We start from the raw sequence: 25,347 nt of genomic DNA, 5'->3' as shown, positions 1-25,347 counted from the left end.
AAAATTATCAAACAAAATCGTTTGTTTCGTTTTTTACCGCTATTTGTTATATTCTGCAATTTGGAATGCTGAATGAAAGTGCTGTAGGTCTTATGTGTTTCGCATCACAGTGCGTTGCACGATCGATAGTAAATGATCGTTATCCGCTTAACCGATCATCGCATCGAGCCCCACTCGCGCCTTGTGCCTCTGTCAGTCTTTTTGCCGCTCTCACATTGCCCAACAAGTATTCTTTTATTCATTAAACTGGCCGCCTACATTTGAGTTGTGTTCTTCTTCCATCGTTACCCGATTAAAATTCCAATGAAGAAAATGCAAATCAGAAATGCCAAACCGATACCTATACGGCACATACAACCGCCAACAACAGCAATTTGCATTTGCCAGTTACCGCAATAGCGGCTGGTGATTGTTCAAAGTCCAACGAAGCAAAAACGCGAAAGAGCTCGGCAATGAAACATCAAACTAATCAGCTTAGAACTAAAACTCGCTGGATGAAATCGACCCAACTAAAAAAGCACCAAACCGATTATTTGAAAAGTTGATTCAGAAAGAGAGCGTATCAATATTTTTTTAAACATTGAGGACCCAGTTCATATATTATTGGTTGAAGAGAAAATAAATGAAAATTTGCAGTTAAGTAACTGTTTGAAACAAGCTTAAAACCAATACGTTTCTAACTAAAATCTGGCAATTTACATCTGGCAGAAATCAATTCCTAAAAAAATACTGTTACTCGATGAGAAAAAAGGCAATCTACCGACTAGTTGTGCTTTCGGTTCAAACTAGATAGGAACCAGTTAATAGCTAGTTATTTTCACTGCAGGCAGCATGCAACATAACTTTTAATACAAACCTATACATACATACGAACTATATGTATGTGTAATCATACGCATAGAGCAGGTGGGTCGTCATGCTTGACTTAAGAACTCTTGCAAACGTAAATACATGTATACACACATGCATACACACACATACAAAAGTACGCAGTCGCTTCAATATTCTGCTCACTTGTAGCACACTTACGGCCACTTTGGCCAACAACAGTAAATGTAATTTCCAGTAGCCAAACCCAAAGCTAAACAACGAAAAGTTTCGAAACCAAAGACACAAGAATTCGCCACAAAGCAAAATAAACACAAAGACACTAAAGAAACAAATGAGCGAAAGTGTACGAGCAGCTCGTGTAAGAGTTCTATTAAGAACAATTTTGTTATCCAAATGTTGTTGTTATGTGAAATGCTGATTTTTTATGAAGTGTCCTTCGAAATTTCGCAAGACTTCTTTTGTACTTATTTGCGTTCCACACATATATAAGAACACACATGCAGCAAAGTTGATTCAGAACAGTGGATTGTTCTACGATGTGCATAAATGAATCCTACGGACCTTTTCTTGTGATCTCCGTCGGTGAAACCTTCACCAAAAAGTGCTTGTACTCGTAAAAAAAGCCACAGGCTGCAACTGTCCGGAGCTAAGCAGATCAGTAATCGTGTTTAGCAAATCTTTCCTGGCTTGAAAAGAAGTTCAGAAAAAATTTTCAGTTCTCCATGACTCAAGTTAAAATAGTTCTTTCTACTGCTTCAGTTACTAAGTGAAGATAATCTTCTTGAAAATTTTCTTCAAGTACTACGTTCATTAAGTTCATTTGTCTTCGTTGCTCAATAACTATCCGTAATAATGACCACAATTTCTCATTGCTTTACCGCTTTCTTTCAAAGTAGAGCTTATGTAAGAAGATACACTTATAATTTATGGTCCACTTAGTTAACAAGATTCGCTGGTATCTGTGTATTGAAATGTCAAAGTTAGGCAACAAAAGTCAGTTGCCTCGATTTCCCCCCATCAACGATTTCTCAATTCAATCAGTATCACAATGCACGAGCATAAATCAAAAATTCGCGAAATCAAACAAAAGATTGGCAATAAATCGCAATCCATGGAAAGGCTTTGAGCAAAGTCACAAACACTCGAACAATCGAGCATTCGAGCAATCGAGCGTTCCTAAAACCCAATAAAAGTTTTGCAAATTGCAAATCGAAGTGGGGGGAGAGACAAAATCGGGCGCTCCTCAGTTGGAGGACAAACGGCTCGGGCTCATAATCATATCATCAACGGCGATAGCAACAACAATGGCAGCACCAAATTGAGCCAAACAATAAAGACAATGCGGACTAAGCAGCAACTTGAACTCGCCGCCGCCGCCGATTATTGGCCAATCACAAGGCCAAATGCGATCGACAGTTATAAATTTGTTTGTCTAGCGAATGTGTGTGCCAGCGGATATCGGCAAGCTTTACGGTTTTTGGTTATTGATTTGCGTTTTTGGTGCAAATGTTGCGAAACTTGAAAGCCGCCAACGAATTTTGTTTATTTCTCATTTTCGGCGTTTGGGTTCACATGTTTACTTGCATGGTGGTTGTTGTTTCGCGTCTATATCAAATCGTCATACATTTTCTGTGGCAACATTAACTTCGGGTAGCAAAGCGCCACCACAAAACTTCCCGTTCACGATGGCAGATACGAGTATTTGCGAATCTATGGGTCCATTTCCCAATTTAGCCGCTGGTCCGGCGGGCTTTGACTGGATATTCAAGGAAGTGTGCGACGAAAATGCATCTGTACTCACACGTCATACACACACACGCACACCGACTTGTTTGAAGCTCAGCTGCGGCTTGTCGTTTGTGGTCGCTAAGCCCAGAGCAGCTGCGGCAAGTTTGGCGGCAGCCTTTCACTTTCAAACAGCCAAAAAGAAAGAGCCGCTTAGAAGCATTAACGACGACTTTTTGGTAATGCGTTTCTATGCGCTTGTATGTGGATGTAGATGTGCATAGAGATGTGAGTGTGGTTGATGGCCCGAAAAAGTCGTGATACTCAGCGACCGAAAAGACACAACAACAAAGACGAAGCCAGCGGAGCGTACCAGCTAGGCAACCAAACGGGCCGGCGGCAATAAATCTTACAGCAGTTAGGTTTTGCTCTGTTTTCCATTTTATTTAGCTTCATTGTTTTTGCTATTTTCGTCATTCATTCGGTTACCGAAAATTTAAATTAAAACACACATGCGCTTCGTTACACAGCCACACATTCCCGCTGCAGTGCACTCAGGGCGGCCGGTGGTAACCCCCTACCCGCCTCCCTCCCACTTACGTCGTGTGGCCTTTGCTCGTTTGCATATTCACGATCACGAACACACACACACCTTCACGAGCGAGCCCGGCCAAGGGGCAAAAAGAGAAAACAGGTTAATTCGCTTGTACGATTCCATTATTTTCATTTGTAAATTTCGTCTTGTGGACACTTGAACTCTTCCACCAGCGAAATAATTTATCGCGTGGCGCTCGCTTGCCAACGAGCGCAAAAAGGCAGAAAGAAAAGTAAACGAAAGCAATTAAATTTCTTGCGAAATAGAGACAGTCATAAGTGTGAGCATTGCCTATGTAAATGTTGTTGTTTGTGTGTGTGTGTGTGTGTGCCACATTCCGCAATTAGTATTTCTAAGTGGCGCTATACTAACTGTGCGCACAGTATTTGTTCACTTGAGAAATCGCCACTAATTTTCCAATATTCGAAAACTCTTGTGCGCCGCTTTTGTTGGTTTTGTTGCGTTCAGAAGACAGCAACAAAGCGCCAGAGTCCCAGATATGGTTAAATAATATCGGCCGGCACAGCTGTGCCTTATACAAACACACTTCAATTTTTGTTTTTGTTTTTGCTTTTTATTAATCAGCCGTTATTATGATATTTGTTTTTTTTGTTTGTTTTTGTTGTTGTTTAATTTTAATGAATGCAGAGCACCTTCGTATTTTACCGCTTATCGCATCATAAATTTCAGCTGATTAAGTAGCAACATGTGTACGTCATCGGCCAAAACGACAACGCCACAACAACAAAAAACAATAAAGGCAGTAACAAAACGCGACAGTGGGACAATTAATGTCCGCAGCATTGTTGTTGGTGGCTTCACAAAATAGTATAACTGTCATTGCCACCGTTGTTGCTGTCATTGTGGCGGCGGTGGATGTTGCCACCATTATCTCTTTCGGCGGCAAAGCGATGCAAAGCCGGAAAAGTGTGAACAATCGCTACTCCGAGCAAACCGACACACACACACTCATACAGACACGCATTGCAACAACACTTGTAATCGTGTTGTCACTCTTTATGTATTCATTAATGTTTTGTCATACTTCGCTGTTGTTGTTGGCGTTGTTGCCGTTGTTGCCGTTGCTGTTAATTTGCGTGTTTTTGTTGAGCAATAAATTCATAGTCGCTGTCATAATTCGGTGCAATTCACTGTTTGATTTATGCGACAGTCAGCTGTTGTCACCAACGCCGCACCGCGACCGCCGACGCCGACGCAGAGGCCACCGCCACTGACTCACTGGCCCACTGCTGTGGCTGGTGTTGTTGTTTGTATGGTTGTTGTTATAGCTGATACCATTCGCATTGTTGTTGTTATTCGCATTTTTCGCGCTTTTCGCATTGTTATCTCTATTCGTCATTGTTGCCCGGTGTAAATGTTTAATTGTTGTTGTTGTTGTTGTTGTTAATGCATTAACTGGGATTAAGTACACCAGCAATAAGCCCGCGTGAGGGTGCGTGTGTGTTCTCTGGGTGATAATCATAATACAATAATAAGCTTAAATTCATGTTGAATGCAAATATATATGCGCATGTGTGTGTGTATGTTTTTTTGTATATTGCAACAAAGTGCTTCACTGAGCAAACAACAATGAATGCGCTGCCGCTAGAGCGATTCCCATATTCTGCATTGTAATCCATTGGATCGAGACAGATCTGTGGACGCCGATCGAAGCATAAAACAACAACAAGAGCTCACAAATATTCCAATGAAATTATTTCTTTGAAAAAACTAATAATCAACAACAAAATCACTCACAATCAAGTAGAAATACTCTCAAGTTGGAGGATGGAGTGCGCCAAGATTATCGAGAAGACTATAAAGAATGTCAACTTACTACTTTCTCTGCTGCGAGCTGATAAAAAAAAACGATACCAAAAATTCCTTCGAATCGCTCTCGAAATTCCCCATAGAACGAAGCTTAGAATTCTAAACAGTCAATAAGTAGATTCAGCAAGCTTAAGCTTGAGGCTGAAGTGGCAAGACAACTCGCGAGTTTCAATTTGGCGCAGCACAGCAGCAGCCAGCGTGGTTTCCGTGGCATATGTATGTATTTATACTATGTATGTATGTATATGTATGTGTGCTTATGGTAAATTCCCACCAGTGTAGTTGTGTCATTATGGATTTCGGTGGTTTTAGCTGTTGGCAGGTGGGCGCAGCGGTGCAGAGGAGCACGAACATGGAAATTAATTAAGGCTGCCAGCGGCTTCAGATGTCACTAAGGCTCGCAGAATATTAGAATTCAGATGTGTGGTCGCACCACCACCGCCTACTCGTCTACTCAATTGTGTGTGTGTGTGTGGCAGTTTATTAAATGTCGGCTGCAATGTATCATTTGTTAATTACACAACAAACAAAACCAAAAGCCACAATAAATTTGTGATCCGCCAAGCAGAAGCCATGGAAAAAATAAAAAAATGAAAAAAGAAAAAAACATAAAAAATTTACATCACAAATAAACAAGTGACAACGACAACAACAACAACAACAACAACAATGGCAAACATGCCGCAAGCGCAATTACAGTCTCACAAAAACTATTTGTTTTTTGCTCGTCGCACGTCGCGCTGTGGAGATGCCACATGTCGCAATTACAAATGTGGATCGCGAACAGCCCCAGAGCTACACAGCCACGCAGCGCGCGGCCTTCGGAAGCTCATACTTTGGCGTCAATTGATTCGGAATTACGTGCAAGTTTATGTGCATACAATTAACATTGCTCGATATACATGTATGCGTGTGTGTGTGTGTGGGTGCTCTCAATATAGTGGCGAACTATTAGGCATCCCACTTCGGTTGGCGGATATCGTTCCGCGGAGGGTGCCGCCTGTAGGCGCGTGACTTCGCTATGTAGGAGCTGCTGGTTGTTGCTTTTTTTGCTTTCTTGGAATGGCATTTATGTCGCTTTGTTTGTATGCAAGCATCACGCCTGGTTTCTTTGCTGTGAATCAGGCTTCATTTTTTCGATTTGACTTGAGACTTGAGTCTTTTGCGCAGCCAGACAATTTCGATGCGCCTGTGGGTTAGCACTAACAATAAGTACTTGTATAATAACAAATTAGATCATCGCTTATAAAATTGCTCATGAATAGGGAGACTTGGTGAGTAGAAGACGAACTTCAAGACGACACTTAAAGGGTGGTGAGACTTGGAATAAAATTTTGTGTTCTTTCTAAGAAGAATAATTATTTCTAAGTACAGTGTAGTCTCTTGTAAGCGGACGCTGGCGAGGCCAGCCTTTTTGTCCAGTTAATAGGGTTATCCGCTTAATGGATTGTCTTTAATAAACATCAACAAATGTTGGAACTGTCCGCCGAAAGAGGGTTCGTCTAATAGAGCTTTCACTTTATTTTTTATTTTTGAATTGATTTTACTATACTATCTTCTAAGTTGGTTCAAACTGGACACAATGTGCTAATTTTACTAAAATCGTTTCAGTAGTTTAGGAGTCCATTGCGGAGAAACAACGTGACATGCAATTTTTATATACATACAAAGATTGTATAATATAAATATTTATTCAAAATGTGTCATTGTTGTTGTGATGGCAGACCAAAATCCAACCGGCTTCGAAACAGCTGAATTTCTTTCGAAACACGATTGTAACGTAAACTGGACATCGCCGCCTTTTAATTCAATCAGCTCAGCACAAAATGAATTAAGTCACTGCTGTTCATTTATGAAATTCAATTACAACCAGGCAATAATCGCGTATTGCTTGTGTACCCCGCTTTCAGTGAAACCTGCCGCCCATCAGGACGCTCATGTCATGCAATGGATAATGGCGCCACTTCAATGGCGCATAATCATAGGAAATGAAAGCGAAATGATTTTTTTATTGTCGGGCGAGCCGCCGAGCAGCTGTCAAAACGTGGCAAGTAAGAAAGAAAGCGAACCATGCCTACCGCCCACACGACTGCGCTACGTTTATTTACAGTAACGGTATTGCGTGCGCCCACATTAACGGTCTTTTCCAACACTACAATAAAAATGCGCGGCGGCGACGTCGGGTGGCGGCGGCGGCGCACGAAAAGGCCAACTTCATTAATAAAGAAAATGCAAAAACAGCAGCAATTAATGCAGACGACAGCGTCGGTGGCAGCGTCGCATAATAACGGCTCAATTAATTACGTTTGGGCACATTTGATGGCCAATTAAGTTGTATGTGCGCCGCCGAGGAGCAGCCGCGCGCGCTGTCCGCAACTGACCGTGGCTGATGACACCGGGAAGGCGAGGCACAGGCGGCTCTTCTGGCTTGACACCGGGCCCATTCGGGGCGGCCATTGATGGCAGCAGATGCGTAAATGAAAATCACATCATCAATAAAGCGCCGCCAAGCGCACCAGCAGGCAGCGTTATTGTTTTCACGTGCACCAATGCTTGTCACACACACACACGCGCAGTTGTTTGCATGTGTGTGTGCAGTGTCTTTTGTGTGCGCATATATGACTGTTTGCGTCGACGACGGCATTTGGCAAATATTGCTGAACTTTTAACGCTCGCTTGCGCAGCTGTTGCTTTATTTCCACATTGTTAAATATTTTCCACTGTTGCTGTTGTGGCGGCAATGCCTTTTTTCGCTTTTCATTTTTTTATTTTAAACAAAGTTTCATTGTGTGATTTTATTAATTCAGGCGAACTCATAAAAAAGGCGAAAGATCATGCGTGTGTGCATGTGTGAGTATATATATACGTGTGTATGTGTATTAGTCCAAATATGGAAAATAGATATACCCTGAACAGGGTATATTAAGTTTGTCACGAGGTTTGTAACACCCAGAAGGAAGCGTCGGAGACCCTATAAAGTATATATTGAAACGATCAGTATGTTGAGTTGAGTCGATTTAGCCATGTCCGTCTGTCTGTATATATACGAACTAGTCCCTCAGTTTATAAGATATCGTTTTGAAATTTTACAAACGTCATTTTCTCTTCAAGAAGCTGCTCATTTGTCGTAACTGCCGATATCGGACCACTTTAACATATAGCTGCCATACAAACTGAATGATCGGCATCAAGTTCTTGTATGGAAAACTTTCACATTTAACAAGATATATTCACGAAATTTGGTATAGATTATTTTCTAAGGCTACAATGTAATATCCGAATTGTTCACATCGGATTACTATAGCATATAGCTGCCATACAAACTGAACGATCGGAGTCAAATGCTTGCATTGGAGACTTTTTCAGTTAACGAGATATATTCAAAGAACTAGTAAAATGTTTTTCTTTGGATGAAAACCACTGGCCGGTGGCCTGTTTCGTCTTTAGATTTACTTTAACACATAGTTACTAAAAAAATGCACCTGTTATGGGTATATTACCTTCGGGCAGCCGAAGTTAACGTTTTTTCTTGTTTTATTTTGGTTACAATCATTGTCGCCAGGTGTGAATATTGACAATGAAAAGCAATGACATAAAATAGTCATCAGCTCATAGAACCTTGCAAAGAGTTGTACTGACCCACTACTCTTGATCTCGCAGCAGAAAAATATTATTTTTATTACCTTTCAATTCCGAGGCTTCCTGTGGGTCTGTCGCATTGTGACTCCCACGGCTTATCACTTCAATGGGTGTTTACGTTTGATTTGCTAAGCGTTTCGAACCTCTGTTCCATCACCGCTTTGGCGCGCACATTCGCACCCCAACGCGGCGGCTCTGAAAACATAGGCACACCGTCGTATTTGTACGCGATACCCAAGCGCTAAATTTGTATTCTATTTTTAGTGAATTCGCTTTTTGTTATTTGCATTTTATTTGTGTTTGAGCTCATTTTTGATTTCAAATTAAAATTTTTCAAAGACGCACATGTGTCTGTTTACCACTGTTTGTGTAGCTGTGTGTGCACAATAAAATATATTTTTAATTTTTTTGCTTTTGCTTTCGCTTTTGTATGCCACCTATTTGAAGCGCGGCGCTGCACGCTGATTTGCAAATCTGATTTTGATTCGCTTTTGATAATTTATGTCGCTTCAAATGAAAAAAACGAGCACTCCATTTCATATTCGCTTCATTTTTGTTGCATTTTTGCCACAGCTGACCTTGATCGCCGGTGCTTTCAATGAGTCAGTTGCTGGTGTTTGCTCTTTCCAGCTGATATCACAGCATCAATTAACTTTTTGCGCGACTCACATTTCATTTATTATTTGTTATTTGTTGTTATTATCATTATTATTTTCTGTATTTTTTTCGCTTTGAAACCTTTATTTTGTTGTACAATAGTGATCACCCGGGGCAATTATTTTCCAGGCGATGACATTGACAGTGGAAAACTATTATTATAATTGGCCTTCATGTTGACAACAGCAACAACAATGCAGAGTGATAATAATTTTTTTTATTTTGATGAAATCATATTATTTAAGTTGCGATAAAGTACCAATTACCTGTTTTATTGACGAGTTTTTGCCAATTTTTTCATGGAGAGTGATTCGGCAAGGTCCATAATTCTTTTGTGACACTTTTTTTATTTCACTGCTGGATAGCTTTTGTTTGTTTTGTCTTTCGACATTCAATAACACAGAGCACACTCGAAAATGTTTGAAAATTATTCCCATGACCTCTCAAATGTTCAGTTTTATTGGTTTGCTGAACGGTTTCCCTACAGCTAGTGCAGAAGTGTGGCGGAGGATTTATGTAGATGTGGAATATTTTTTTCAATTGAGAGCTTCGAATTAGAAAAATCAAAAACCATGTGCTTTTGTTCTAGCATATTGATTCCAAAAGCATTTGCCACAATCTAAAAGCTAGAAGCCGCGCAACAATGTGTGGCTTTTTGTTTGGCCTAAAACTCCAAACCGCAAAATTCCCCCCGCTGTACGCTGCGTGTAAAAACAATGAATATTTAAAAATATTTATTGTTATTCGCCGCTGAGGTCATTTATTTATTTTAATATTTTCGGTCACCACATTTTATCGAAGCATTTTTCTTATCGCGCTAAAATTACTTTAAACCGCAGCCATATTGCCCAAAAGCTTTCTATTAATTTTATTATAATTATTAATACTTTTGAAACTGCTGTTTGTGGATCTCTCAGCAGAGAACTAAAAATAATAACATGAATATGTTTGTATGTATGCATGTGCCATATGAGTGTATCAACAAATTATTATACGCGAAGATAATATTTCAGCTCAACTAATTGTGTCGGCCGAAGGCCAACAACCGTCATTTCAATCCACTGACCAACCGTCGGCGCTGGATTCACTCGGCTTTCGTCTTCGTGCGCCCAACGTCTATGACATTCCAAATGATTCCATTCCAAAGTCAAAGCTTTAAAAGCGCGACCAAATTGCGGTCTTCGAGTATTAAGCATTTCGATGGCACACAAATTAATATTCAACAAACGCGTCTCATGCATCCAGTTATTGGTTACTAGACCTGCCTATGTGCGCATCTATTTACATACATATGTATGTATGTCTATATAGGTAGGTGGTAAGGCCTAAAAGCAGGTTCAATTTCCGATAAGCCAAACTTGTCAACATTTTCAAATCTAATTTTGTTTTCGATTTCTATTCTAATTAGTTTTGCTGTGAAATTGTTTTGCTTGTGTTGTTGCTGCTAGCTGCCGTCTTTCTTCGACATTTATACACATACTAATACATACATAAATGCATACATCCATATGTATGCACATACTTGTTCTGCTGTCGTTTTCAATTTTAACGGGATTTTGGGCAATCAAAAATTCCAAAACTGCATCGAATAGATTAGAAAATCAAACTCGCTTGCCGCTGTGTGAGCAAATATTCAGTTAGGCTGGCGTTAATACTACCACGTGCTCACACACATTTGGACAGACAGACAGACAGATATATGTATATTTACGTAGGTATTTGCAGGCGAAAAACGACCGATGCCAATCGGACTGGTGTTTGAAAACAAATATATGTGTTGTTGTTACTATTGTCATTCATATAGAAGTAGACGTTTTAGCGGTTTGTGTGCGTTTATTTCGAAAAACATATTTAAGCAAATATGTTTTATGAATCTCGAAGCCATTAAGTCTACAAACCATTAAAATCTCCCAAGATCAACTCATATACATATGTAGGCCCACACTTAGTTATTATATGGGCTTTTGATGATGATACAGGCTTTTGACGATATAGAAGAAATGCAAATTTCACATATTACCCAGAGTACACAAAAGATCAAATATGACCCGGACAAGTCTATATAAACTGTGTGCGGGAACCAAATCTATACAAATACCTTTTTATGTTATGTTAATGGAATTTTGTCTTCATATGCCGATTAGTGTGCTTCCGTTTACGATGCGATCTGTAGCGATGCTTGCCACAATGCTTGTAACACCCAAAAGGAAACGCAGAAACCTTATAAAGTATATATATAAACCATCAGCGTAACAAGCTGAGTCGATTTTGCCATGTCCGTCTGTCCGTCCGTTCGTCTGTTTCTATATATGCGAACTAGGCTCTCAGTCTTTGAGATATCGATTTTACACCCGTCTTTTTTTAACCAAGAAGCTGCTCATTTGTTGGAACGACCGATGTCGGATCGCTCTGTTTCACAAACTAAACGATCGGAATAAAGCTGTTGCATGGAAACTTTTCATTTGATGGGTTGTCTTCATAAAATTTGGCATGAGTTATTGTCAAAAGCAACGCTATAATATATAAAGATTGAGTCACTGTAGCATATAACCGCCAGACAAACTGACCAATCAAAATTCTTGTAAGAAAACTTTGTATTTGTGAGCTTCCATCCAACCGATGTTAATGTTTTTTCTTGTAACACAAAAAAAAATATTATAACTTAAACTCAAAAAATCTGCATACATATATATGAAATAAAAAAGTTTAGTGAAAGATACAAAATCAGGTTAGAGATCCATCCCAATCCTTTAGCAGTGGCATTACCACAGGTACCCACTACAACAAGGTTAAAAAGAAAAGACATATTGAACTTGTAAACCAGCACGCATGCACGTAATGTAAATACATAACTTTAGCACAAACTAGTGATGATTATGTTATTTTAACATAAAGAAAATAGCAAATAATTATGTAAATTAGTATGTATGTAGTTTGGAATTTTATTTTTATTTTTATTATACTGTCACTAAACAGAGGGTCACTTAATGAAGTAACACTCACAATTTGTTTGTACCTTAACAGCACATTTACTTATTGTCTATTAACATTAAGACAGATTGTAAATTTAACTTGAATAAAAAAAAAAAAAATATATATATGTATTTATTTATCTATAATTTTGAATTCTATTCAACTTGTCACGCAAAACTGCCGAAGGTGGTCTGTTTATTTACTCTAATCTCTCTGTGAACTTCATCCGAATTAATAGCTGTTCACCTAATTTTAACATCTGCACTCCTTTTGCTAATAGTTGAAGCTACAACTCAACGACTGCTGGCTTCACAGGACTGGTCTGCTATTGCGAGATTAATGCACACACAGAGTCATTCCCCAATTTTAAAGTTAAAGAAATGGCGCATCACATCTTTGGGTATTTCCATATCAACATATTTCTCTGGCGCTGTGAGCTAAGTCATTTGAGTGGCTCATTAATGCAAATCCCTGCCCATTGTTCCGTCCTTAATGTGAGAAAAAACAACTTTCGTAATAAACATATGTACAATGTCAAGGCAACCCAGCAACTTGCGAAACAAAACACTTGGGATCAAAAAGGTATAAAACTTAAAACAATTTAACGGCTCATTTATTGCACTTCAGCTTGTACAACTCGGCTAATTTTGGATTCGGCTAAGCGTTTTTGCTCATACATACCTATAAACCAACACACGTAAATAAATGTGGAGGATATTTAGGAATTGCAAAGAAAAAGATGATCAAATTAAAAACTTCGCAAAGTCTTAAATCTTCGGAACAAGAAATAAAAAAGCAAAACGTAATCCCTTGCAATGCATAAATTTGGAAAAATTCAACAGAAAAATTCGCCAAAAGTCTGAAAAGTTTAAAGCACAATTAATAATAGACGCTTGTAATTTAAAGGTTTAAAGGGAACGGTGGCAAACACTGGATAAAGCTTAAAGTGACACGCAATTTGTTTGAAAACGTATTTATTCCCTTTCAATGTAAGACTCTTTGTTTTGTACAAAAATTTTTTTTTAATCTTTTTTGGTTTGCAAAGGTTTGAGATCTGTATTACATACTTTTTTAAGTGCCATTAAAAGCTTAATTTGGGCAATCGGACATAAGCGAACAGTGTGTCTCCTGGTATTTCTGGCAACATATACAGGCTTCCGGAAAGTAATAGGACTAACTTTCTTCCGCCGCGACTGTACTTCCATACTGGGAGACCTGTGACTTCGACAAAAACCGACAATGTGACTCAAAGTCATCGTCCACCATGAATTTGTTCCTCTTGAACAAACGACAACTTTTACGTTGAAGTCCTCAAAAGATTCAAACGAAGGGTCAACGGGGCCGACAAATAGGAAGTTGCACCACGACAACGCCCCGACTCACACCGCCTTTTTTATGAACAGCTACCTAACCAAGGTTGGCATCCCTACGCTTCCGAAGCCGCCCTACAGCCCGGATGTGGCCCCGCCGGGACTTTTTTGTTTCCTTGCCTGAAAAGGCCGATGAAAGGCATGCATTTTGAGATGACAGAGGGGATCCAAGAAGCATGTACCTCGGCTCTCATGGCTATTCCGAAATACTTTCCGTAACGCCTTCAATGCATGATAATCGCGCTGGCAGCACTGCATCGACGCGGAAGGGATTTATTTTGAAAGTTTTTAAATAATTTAGTTTAAGAACGCTTTCTAATTTACTTGACCCAGTATATAGATTAGATAGTGTGAAATGAACCACGATATTTTCGACTATATAGCACAACACAAGCGAACCACTATTTTGGAAGTGAATTGATGCATAATTGAATTGTAAAGTGTGTTAACCAACCAACTTAATCAGTTACTAAATGCCGGAGTTATTATGCGTTGGCATGTCGACACAGAAGTAGTCGCACCCTGTACTATCTCATAACAGCTTGTATCATTGCATTATCATACCTGTTGAAAAGAGCTTCAGCTTCAGTGCGGAGCTTATTCCCCGGCTGCTTATTGCCACCAGTGTCGTTCTTTCAACAGCCGACTGTAATAATTACGCTGCCACTTAATTTACATAAACACAAAAAACAGTTCATTCACAGCTGCAGAGAAAGTAGTTATCCAACAGTGCTTGTAGTTTGGCCACTGCGACACACCGCCACCGGAGAGATAAGCATTAGAAATAATTAACAGGCCAGAAGCTCACCGGCGGCAGCCACAAAGCCAGCACGTCGGCATAGTTTTAAATGTGTGCCGCAGTGGCAATTACTCGTGTTTGGCCAGCACGCGGCCGCAACAAAACTCCGAGTGCTAAATGCCAAGCGAGGAAGAAATGAGAAATAATTTACGCGAAATATGTAAAACCCAGTGACCACCGACCCCTGACTGCTGACTGCTGACTGCTGACCGAAGCGCTGAAGAGCCAAGAAAGATTGTCAGCGAGCCCCTTGACAGCTTAGCCAGTTGGAGGTGGAAAGGTAATTGCAACAAAAGTCATTTTGAAAAAACAAAAATGCGTCACTTTTGAATTGTGTATGCCTCAAAATAAAGCAACAACAATTGTTTGTTGTTATTTACTTTAGTGTTGAGAAATGAGCGCAGGCCTCAGCGAAACAAAAGTAGTCACAATAACTTTGTAAATCCACAAATCCCCGCCAGATAGCGGGGTAGCGGAGCGAAGAGTGCCCCTTCCTCTCATGAAGAATTGAAAACTGGGTGATGGGTCAACAGTTCAACTACTGGAAGAGCAAATAAAGTACTAATGCCTGGTTGGTGCGGGTGGACGCCCTCGAATGAGATTCTGCTTATCTTGGAGATATTACGGCATTGTGCTCTAAATAGCGCTTTTGTAAGGTTGAAGAGGGTGAAAAGCTTGTCAAGATGACACGAAGTCTACAAAATGAGTGGCAATCACAACGAAGCCAATTCGGGGCATGAGTCACTACTAACTCAAAATGGCATAAACTAGGCGAATAAATAAACATGAAAAATTAGTGAAAAATGAGATGAAGTGGTAGGTCAAACGTTAACTTAAATTGAGGTCTTTACATAAGAAAAGCGGGACTGGAACAGGAACTATTGCTACAAAATGTTGTCTATACCATTTCTTTTAAATAATGAAATCAATATTTGCTGATGGAAGTTTTCCAAACCAAAATTTGTTAACAGAAAGCTGGAGCTACCACATTATATCCAATTATTTGTTGTTGAATGTAGTTATTGTTGTTGAACATGTATCATCAAACAAAATTTGGAAGAAGCACAGAAAAAATAGCAAATAACGACGTGCGAAACAAACAATAAGTGTGGCACTTACTTCTACTTGTCGACACGCCGACAGCGCAAACTCTCACGCGCTCAGCATAGGAGCCAACAGTCAGCAGCAGAAGCAGCTGCCATCATTAGCGAGCAAATGGTAATCAGCAATTTCGTGGCACAGGTCCACGACAAGCGACAGAGGGAAGAGACAACGAATAAATTTAAATGAAGCAAACACTAAGCCAACGAGATGAAGAAAATTTATGGTCAAGAAAAATATGAAATTCGAAACGAAGTCATAAAATGAAACCTCACTCATCTGCCAACTGAAGCGTCACAACATAAAGCTGGGAATGAGCAACCGAAATCAAGCGGGGCGATGGGAACTTAGAAAGCTCACGGAAGGGGCAGCCATTGAAAGAGCAGCAGGGCAACGAAGTAGGAAGCGATGAAGAGGCAGTGGCAGCGGCAGCGGCCAAATGACAAGGTCGTTTGTGGCGAATTTTCTTACGCAACGAAAACACATCCGTCGGCGATGACTTGAAATTCGAGATAACAACAAATAAACAATCGAAACTGCGAAAACAAAAGCCACACGACGGTAATCCAATAAACACAACCAGCAAGCTCAAGTGAAATTCATGACAACAACTACTATAACTACAACAACACAAACATACCTGTACATATACTCGTATACCAACAACAAATAACGATATTTGCCATGAAAGTGGAAGTGAATTGGAATCGGTTGCCAGCGCTGTCACCTTCGTTGTTGGCGTCTCTTCACTACACGCGCCTCGCCGCTCACAGCTGAGCGCTTATCAGCGCTTGGTGTTATTGCAAGCGCACCGAAATATTATTGCTTGTAACGGCGTCGTTGACAAGTCATCCGTCACTCTTCAAAATCCCTTGGAATAATATTTTGTAGCACAAATTTCGGCATGCTTGCCTGTTTGACATCAAAAGCAACCGAAACAGAGCAATAATATAAAATATCAAAAAGATGCTCGCAGCCGGAGTCAGGGGCAGAGCTCAGGATATCATTAGAATTATTTTTTTGTTCATTTGTATTGGTTCAATATAGGAAAATTCCAAAGTATCAATGCACCAAGAGGTTTGAAATAAGATTCGTGAAAAAGTACAGCTAAGGCAGAGGTTGTTGGGTGTAAATGAAGTCAACGACATAAAACCTGAGTGGATGGATGTATTTCCAAATTGTCAAAAATTTAATTAAATTGAAGACAGAAATCACAGAGACCAGTGTTTATTGCGATCATTGGACACTTTGGGGGTTAAGAGATAAAGCTTTTTCACAAGGAAAAACCGTTTTTTATGTCGCAATGTCCCTCCTTTAGCTGCAGAGAACTTCTCTCTCCCTCCAATCAAAGCCATCAATGACCAACATTTTCCGGTGATTAGGTCATATTAAATGATTTTCAGTTTTTATTTTTACCTTTTCTCTCTGGAATGTGACTGTAAAGCGCACAGCGTTTTGCACCAGCAAATACCATGCTCGTGTAATAGCAATAATTCCTTAGTCGACAGATTGAAATGCGCACACATGAGCACTCCGAAACCTGCTTGGATCGCAACCAATCACGGCAGCAATTGCAGGTGTCAAATTGTGGCGGCAACTGGCTAAAGTTGCGCTGCCTGCTGCCACTTGTGATTTTCATTGCTGTGGCAGCCCATGTGACTGCAGCAATTGTAGCATGCAACAACCGACACGAGTCGGAAATGTGCACGGCACTGAGTGATGAAACCGATGCCAGCGGCATGGAATTCAAGTTGCGGCGCGGAACGCAGAGGTCGTCGATTGCCGTAGAACTTCTGGTACGGCGATTTTCAATCGAAGATTTCAGTCGCTGACTTTTCTTTTTTTGCAATTTTCCACAATTTTTTTTAGCTACAAACACACTTTCATGTGTTTACATATTCGCCCCCAAAACTGTCCTCTGCAGCAGCGCTCGCCATGGTCATCGTAGCAGTGTGTGCCTCACTGGCTCCACTACGGCTGGTTGCTGCACGTTTTTCTCCGCGTTTGCGTTGTTATTTCAATTGAATTAAATTTTGCTTGTTGTTGCTTGTGTTTGTTGATTTAGTGTTTAATCTTTTGAACCTGAATTTTTGTGCGTTCGCTGGTTTGGACGGAGTGGTCAGGCGAACGCCTGGAAGCGCGCATAACGCTGTGAATTGCTGTGGCATCAGCGTACCATCTTAGATTATGCTTCCCTACAGCTAAGAGCCACCGCGTGGCGGACGTCAGGTTTGTTGAGTACGTGACTACCTTTCGGTGAGTCGTGGGCTCTAAACGAGCCCGAATGAAATTATAAAACCCACGAGCTGACGGAGGCGGCAAGTTGTTCAAAATATCACATAAGGGGGTGTTCAGAAACTCGGCCGAAAAACTGGCAGTGAAATACTAAGTGTGTGTGTGGAATATGTTTATGGCGTTTGTGTGTTTAGCAGCTGGCAATGCGCGCAATCTTTTCAATTTCCAGACAGTCAACAGGCGAATTATGGAGATAAGAGTATTAATTAAAATTGATAAACTAATGCAGTGTTGCATGTAATCAGAAATTAAATATTTAAACATCACTTGGCAAAAACAGTTCATATTCCGGCAGATTTATATTTGTGTAATTATGATTGCGTGAGTGGGCGCCTGCATGTCTGAATATAAATATGGATGGCTTTTCACATTTATGTCTCTTGTTCCACGGAAGCCAATGAAATGTGGCTGTGCAAACAAGCATCACTACGAATCGTTCTTTCAAGCTTCCAAGAAACTTTAGCTTTTTCCGTTTAAATGATTAGTAAGAATTAAAGATTTCAAATGTTCAATGGTGACTTGGTGTAGGCATAACACAGGCAAAAAAGTATCTTAGTCCTTAAATATATATTTGGTGCAATGAAAATATTTCCTCTAAAATTTATCAATCCTTTGGAGTCTGGCTTTGAACACGTTTAAGCACTCCATTTATTTAGGATACCAAGAAAATATTTCTTCTTCTTCTTTATTGGCACCGAGCTTACAACAGCACACCAGCAGTTCTTCCTTTTCACTGTTGGGCGCGAAAGGAGATTCCAAGTGTAGCCAGGTCCTTCTCCACTCGCCCTTTCCAATGGAGTGGAGGTCTTCCTCTGCTTTCCCCGGCGGGTACTGCATCGAATACCTTCAGAGCTAGATTGTTTTCGAGAGTTTCTGACGAGTTGACCTAGCTAGCGCAGCCGCTGTCTCTTAATTCGCTGAACTATGTCAATGTCGTCGTATATCTCATACAGCTCATCGTTCCATCCAGTACGATACTCGCCGTTGCCAATGCGTAAAGGACCATAAATCTTCCGCCAAACCTTTCTTTCGAAAACTCGTTACTTCGATTCATCAGTCATCGTCTATGCCTCTGCACCACATAGCAGGACGGGAATAATGAGTGACTAGAGTTTAGTCTTTGTTCTTCGATAGAGAGCTTTACTTCTCAATTGCCTACTCCGTCCGGAGTAGCTCCTGTTAGCAAAAGTTATTCTGCGTTGTATTTCGAAGCTGACATTGTCGATGGTGTTAATATTGGTTACAAAGTAGACGAAATTATCTACGACTTCGAAGTTATGACGACTGTTTGTTTGATGACAGGAGATATTTCGGTTTGCCCTAGCTTACTACCAAACCCATTTGTTTCCCTTTCCTTAATCCAGTCTGTAAAAAGAAATCTACGCTGATGACCAATTCGGCTTGAATTTCAAACATTCAATTTATTTCAGCACCAATTTTTTTCAGGTTATGTCTGCTATTAACTCCCCATGCATGAAATATTTCTTATTTGGAGAACATTTTTCTCAATAAGCCTGGCAAAGTCATTTTCACATAAATTACTTCGTATCAGCTGGCTTTGTGGCGGAAAGCCTGACTTAAAATTAGCTAGTTCGATTTTTAATATGCAGACAGGCGCACAGTATCCAAGGAGTGGTTATCAATGCCTATCCAAATGTTTGACTGTGTGTGTGTGGCATGTGTGCTTTGCTATTATCTGATTTTCCAGCAAACCGCCTGCTGATCACAGGCGAAGACGCACACTGTCTGGCGCGCTGATTGAAATGCCACATCGCATAAATCAAAAGGCAGTTGCGCCGCTGGCTCATTTGTATTAGCAGTCGTGCGAAATAAACCAATAACCATTTGCCAGGCTGGAGGTTAAGTATACGCCCCATTCGACTTCGCTTCGCTTGCTTAGCGCTCCAATCGCATTGTGAGCAGAGGCGCTGCGCTTCCATTGAACCGAATCGCATTTACAGGTGCAAGGACACGGATTATGTCTATACATATATATATACATATACTTATATGTATATATGTATTCTAAAGCTGCTAATTTTATTGGACGACGTGCGCTTGCGACGAAATTGCCACCTTATACTGATATGACCCGTTATTATGTTATTAAGCGTTAAATATTGTCGAATTTTCTTGATCAGCATTCACTGCTAAACAGTTGAGCAAACAGTGGCAGTTGTGCCAAACGCTTAAGTTCGCACATTAAATGTTTACCAACAAATATTTACCACAAACGTTGGTTCTTCTTCTTCGTTTGGTGCTACTTTCTTTGAGAAATTCAAGTGCTGCCGATTGCCTCGTGTTAATCTTGCTGTTATTGTGGTAATCGGCTTCATTCGAGCATGCACACACATTTATGTATGTACCTTTGTATGGGTGTGTAGCTGTTGTATTATTGTTATTGTTGGCATTGTTTTAGTTGTGCATTCTTCCAGTTGAGCGGTTTACCACTTTTGCTTAGTTTTTGAACCAATTCTTGCTCTTTTCTTACGGTTTCGTTTGTTATTTTGATTTCGACACACCCCCTCTCCCCCGCTGCAGTCGCTTCTTTGCCTACTCCTCACAATGGAAGCCACTATAAAAGCCAGAATGTTAAAGAATTCGGTTCATTTTGCTCAACAAATCGAGAAGAGAGCTTACAGATGTACAAACCTTTGTATGTGATTGCATATTTAGCTTCAGAGTACAGTGGATCATACAGATTTTGTATAATATTGGGTGGTCGAAAAAGTCTTTTCGTATTTTGTCACTAGATGTCGTTACAGTCGCATATCTCCAACACATTTTGTCGACAACAATGGTTCGCTCGCTTCCGTTTTGGAAATTTCGATGTGACAGAGCACCTCGCTCTGCTCGACCTATCGCTGAGAAAGTCGATGAAATTATGGCAAAGATTAGCCATTGACCGTCACATAAGCAGCCATCATATCGCTAAAGAACTTTACATTCATCATCAAACGGTTTTGAACCATTTAAAAAAGGCCTCAAAACGTTATGCTGAGTGTTTGGTGAGATTGGAAAGGAATCATCCACTATGAGCTGCTCCAGCCTGGCCGAACGATTGATTCTACATTTTATTGTCAACAACTGATGAGATTGAAACAAGCAATCGAAAGCAAAATGTCAGAACTGATCAAACCGATCAACAGAAAGGGCTTCGTCTTCCATCAGGACAACGCTAGACCACACACATCTTTATTGACTAGGCGAAAACTGGGAGGGCTTGGCTGGGAAGTTTTGATGCATCCGCCGCATAGTCCTGATCTTTCACCATCGAATTACCATTTGTTTCGGTCAATGCAGAACTCCCTTGTTGGAGTAAAATTGGCTTCAAGTAGCCTGTGGAAATGCTTGACGCAGTTTTTCTGCGAGAAACCAGAAAAGTTTTATAATGATGGAATTATGTCTTTAGCGGAAAAATGACAAAAAATGGTACATATTTGGTTCATTAAAGTTCATTTTAGATATAAAAAAGATAAGTTGAAGTTTGATTAGAAATACGAAAAGACTTTTTCGACTACCATTAGTAACAGAATAAGACATTTTGCAAATAGTTTTGGGGAGCTATTGATTATCCTTTTCGTATTTTAATGTTTAAAAAAAGTTTCCAAAATGACACACTGTGCAGCATTACTACGAATCTGATGCCGATCTTAATGAGCTTGAATTTAAATGAAGTGCAACTGACAACCGCTATTGTCTACACATATCTTAAGACATACTCACACACATTTATATATTTATATAATGTACACAGATATGTACATATATACATATGTACATATGCATACAGACCTACATAAGTTGCTTTAGCATGTGTGTGCCCACAACGCCTCGCTAATGCATCGCGCAGTGAGCGTGTAGCTGAGCAATTGGAACGTATCAAATTAGCATTTTGCTTCTCTAAACTTCTTGTTAGCCGTCTATCTCCATAAGGCCTTGCCGCCAAAAGCAAACTGCGCACATTTCTTTCATATCAAAATGAATGACTTAAATTTCCACATTTCTTCCATTGCTTCTCACTTGGCTGCTTTGCTTTAAGCGGCGACTCCACATTACACACACACGCTTATATGTTTGCTCGTGTGTGTGTATGAATAATTTCTTCTTTAGTTCTCGAAGCACAGTTAGTGGCGTGCTATCAGCCCGTAAATGCTGACGGCAAGTGTTGCTACTTGTAACTGATTGCGGCAACATGCCACAAGCACAGCAACATACAACTCCATGCCTGTACTTACTACAAGTCTCGGCATATCAATAGATCAGCGGAACGAGTGGAGTTCTTCACAGACAAACCGTTTCGCTCGCTTGTGCTGCAGCGCCTACTGCAGCTGCTTGCTGTTGCCACATCGTGTTGCATGCTGTCACGGTCAGTGCTGCGCATGCGCGGCAATTATGCGCCGCCGCCGCCAACACCGTTACCAACGCGTCAGCAACTATTGGCGATCGCAGCGGCGCAACATGCCTTCACAATAACAGCAAAAAGCTTTCAGTGCATGAGAGAAACTGCAATCGGCTGTGGCGGCTGGGTAAAAACGCTTAATTGCATTTGAAATAGCTGTAAATGCTGTTGAATGCAGCGATTAAACCGTTTAACAGGCGTGTTGCTGAAACGATCTAACATTATTTTATGTTCGTATGTAATTTATATTTACATATATAGATTTGTCTGAAATATTTGTATATAAAATGCGAAATCGAACTCTTCAACACCTTTGCGGAATACGATCAAACGGTACTTCAAAGCCAGTTGCTTAATCATTAGCGGCACATTGTCATATGGACGAAGCCGCAACTCGATTTTTCAGGTTCAAGTACTTAAGGTCGGAATGTCACGGCGAAAGATGCGATGATTGATCGGAGGCCATTATGGCGCGAACTTACTTTTTCCAGTCAATCACGACAGCACAAAATGCAAACACATTTCCACTCTGAATGCGCGCTTTGACCCCGAACTCGACCGAATGTACTGGTTGATTAGTTGCGAGTTTTCTCTTACAGCTTCATTTGAGTTGCTTCAAGCAACTTCAAACTTTTATAGAAACTTGTCTTCTCAGATTTATTTGATTTTCTTTCCATTTAATGCCGAAAACTCACTTCTTTCAGGCGCAGCTACTGAAATACAAATAACAGTTTTCCGCAATATCATCTGCATTTAAAGATGCGCTCATCATTCACAAAACGGGCTAAACCATTCTTCGATATGAAATGTTAAAACTGATTAGCCAAATTTTGCTCAAAACTCATTACAAATCTCACATGACCTCTTGCTCTTGCGTCTAATTAATTTTAATTTTTTCTCTTCTTTTCAGGTATGACTTTCTGCAAAATCTCAACTACCAAATTCACCGAAAAGGTTTGCATTTTCTTGTCTGTCCAACAATAAATTGTGCTGTTACACTGAGGAATTTCTAGTGACTGCTGACAACAAACCCGCATTTTTACTTTAAATTTGCTTTAAATGTTTTTGTGTCAACACACACAAGGACGTAAGTGTGTTGTGTATGAAAATATGTGTGTCCATATCTTCAACATGCATCTCGACAATTTCAATCAGAATATTATCTTCAAGTTCGTAGTGAAAAAATAGATTCAATCAGGAAGCTTCACTTTGATGCAAATACAGCAAGCTGGCAGCCAACAAGCGCACATTCAAAGTGGATATGTTAGCTATGTACCCACTTGTATGCGCTTTTACACAAACTTATATATATAGTACATATTTATATATGTAGTCGGTATGCACAAAGTTGTTTCTGCGAATTAGATGAGATTACTCGGGCAATACAGCTGCTGGAAAATCGCATTCGCTTTATTTTATTCGAACTGCAGCCTCAGATAGGGATAAGGAGGAGCGCCAGGGTGCGCGCGCCAGATAACAGCGGCGAAGCAACCGTTAGCTCATCCAAATGTAACACAAGCAGGAAAAACGAAAAAATGAAAAGCAAAGATAGTCTTGCAGGATGCGGAACGCGTTGCCAAACTGTGTCCCTTACAAAGGTTGCATATAAATACAACAAACACAATGTAAAAATAGCTCATTCATGCAAATGTATCTCGTGAAAGCAACCAGCTTGAAGCCGGATTAAATCCGCAAAAGTATTTCCATTTTTGTGTGAGTGTGTGTGTGGGCGATGCATTTGGTTTCCATAACTTTTTGGGGATTTCTGCTTGCTCGAAGCTTTAAGCGCTGCATTTTTTTGCGAATTCCATCAATACCAAAAAAGTGCTGAAACATCGAACATATTTCCTCATTTTGTTGGAATTAATGCCAGCGTTAATTTTTTGGTTCCAAGCTATTACTGAATGAATGGAGTTTTTATACTTTGAAGTATATGAGGGTTTGCCGCTCCATATGTAAAATATAACATACCGGTGTACCAGTCTTTTTTTGTGAAAATTGAATACTAATTTTGAATGGGAAAGTAAAAAAAAAATTATTCAAAATATTAGCCATTGCTTTTTACACATTTCGACCATCTTTCTGCCAATTTGTGGTTACCATACCACTAGAAATGTTCGTCTGCTGAAGCAAATCAATCAGACACCCAGTTTCTGACTTCTGCGTAAGAATCGATATGCTGCGCAACCAATGCGTGTCCCATCGATGAAAACAAATGGTAATAGAAAGTCTGATGAATACGGTGGGTTCGAAAATTACTTTACCGTGTCTTCCAGCCCATTCTGGTCATTTTCGATCAACGCATGATTCAAATTTCTCATTTGTTGTCTGTAGCGTTTAGTATTAACAGTTTCACCGGATTTTAGAGCTTATGATATACCACACGCTTCTAATCCCACCAAACACAGAGCATTGCCGTCTTACCAAAACGCTCTGTTTTAGCCGTCGATGTTGATGGTTGTGCCGGATTACCCTGTGATTTTCTCGGTTTAGGATTCTTAAAATAAATCCATTTATCATCGCCAGTGGCTTTTCGATGTAAAACTGAGTTGTTTAGTCGAAGAGACCGATATCCGTGTCGTCGGAATCCGGTTCCTCTTTTTTGTCTCCTTCCTTTCATCGGCAGCAGCGCCAGCACAAGTAGTTGGAGCAGAGGCAGCAGCAGCAGGAACAAACTTGCTGAGGTCCTTCATAGTAGCAGCTTCCTTGAAGTCCACTTCGGTGGCAGCAACAATAGCTGTTTGTTGGGCAACATATAATATAAAAGCCATTTACTTTTGACTAAAATATCACCTTCATCTAATACATATTTCTTGCAGTTCGGCCTCTTCAAACTTATTTGGTGGTCTTCCACGTTCTTCATTTATCACATCAAATCATTATCACCGCATCCTCGATGCGACTCTGCGACTCTTCAAATGTAAACAAAAAATGAATGCTTTCCGCAAATCATCACTTTTCGGTACAAAATTTGTCTTCCGTCAGTTTGTTTATATGCGAACTGCTCCTTCAGAGTTTGAGATATCGGTCTGAAATTTTACACGTTCTTTTCTCCTGATTTGTTGAAACCGCCGATATCGGATCACTATAGCATATAGCTACCAACTGCTATTCCCATAACAACCGGTTC

General features: G+C 40.2%; 1 protein-coding gene across 1 annotated transcript in view; it reads left to right on the top strand.

The window, feature by feature from the left end:
* LOC120768034 (polypeptide N-acetylgalactosaminyltransferase 2) overlaps positions 1–25,347 on the top strand; it is a 75,729-nt gene that overhangs the window by 21,538 nt on the left and 28,844 nt on the right. The gene's annotated exons all lie outside the window — the stretch shown is intronic.

Source organism: Bactrocera tryoni, chromosome 2 (assembly GCF_016617805.1).
Source record: "Bactrocera tryoni isolate S06 chromosome 2, CSIRO_BtryS06_freeze2, whole genome shotgun sequence".
NCBI classification, from domain to species: domain Eukaryota; kingdom Metazoa; phylum Arthropoda; class Insecta; order Diptera; family Tephritidae; genus Bactrocera; species Bactrocera tryoni.
The sequence above is the reverse complement of the archived record's forward strand: the minus strand, read 5'-3'. Positions and strand labels throughout refer to the sequence as shown.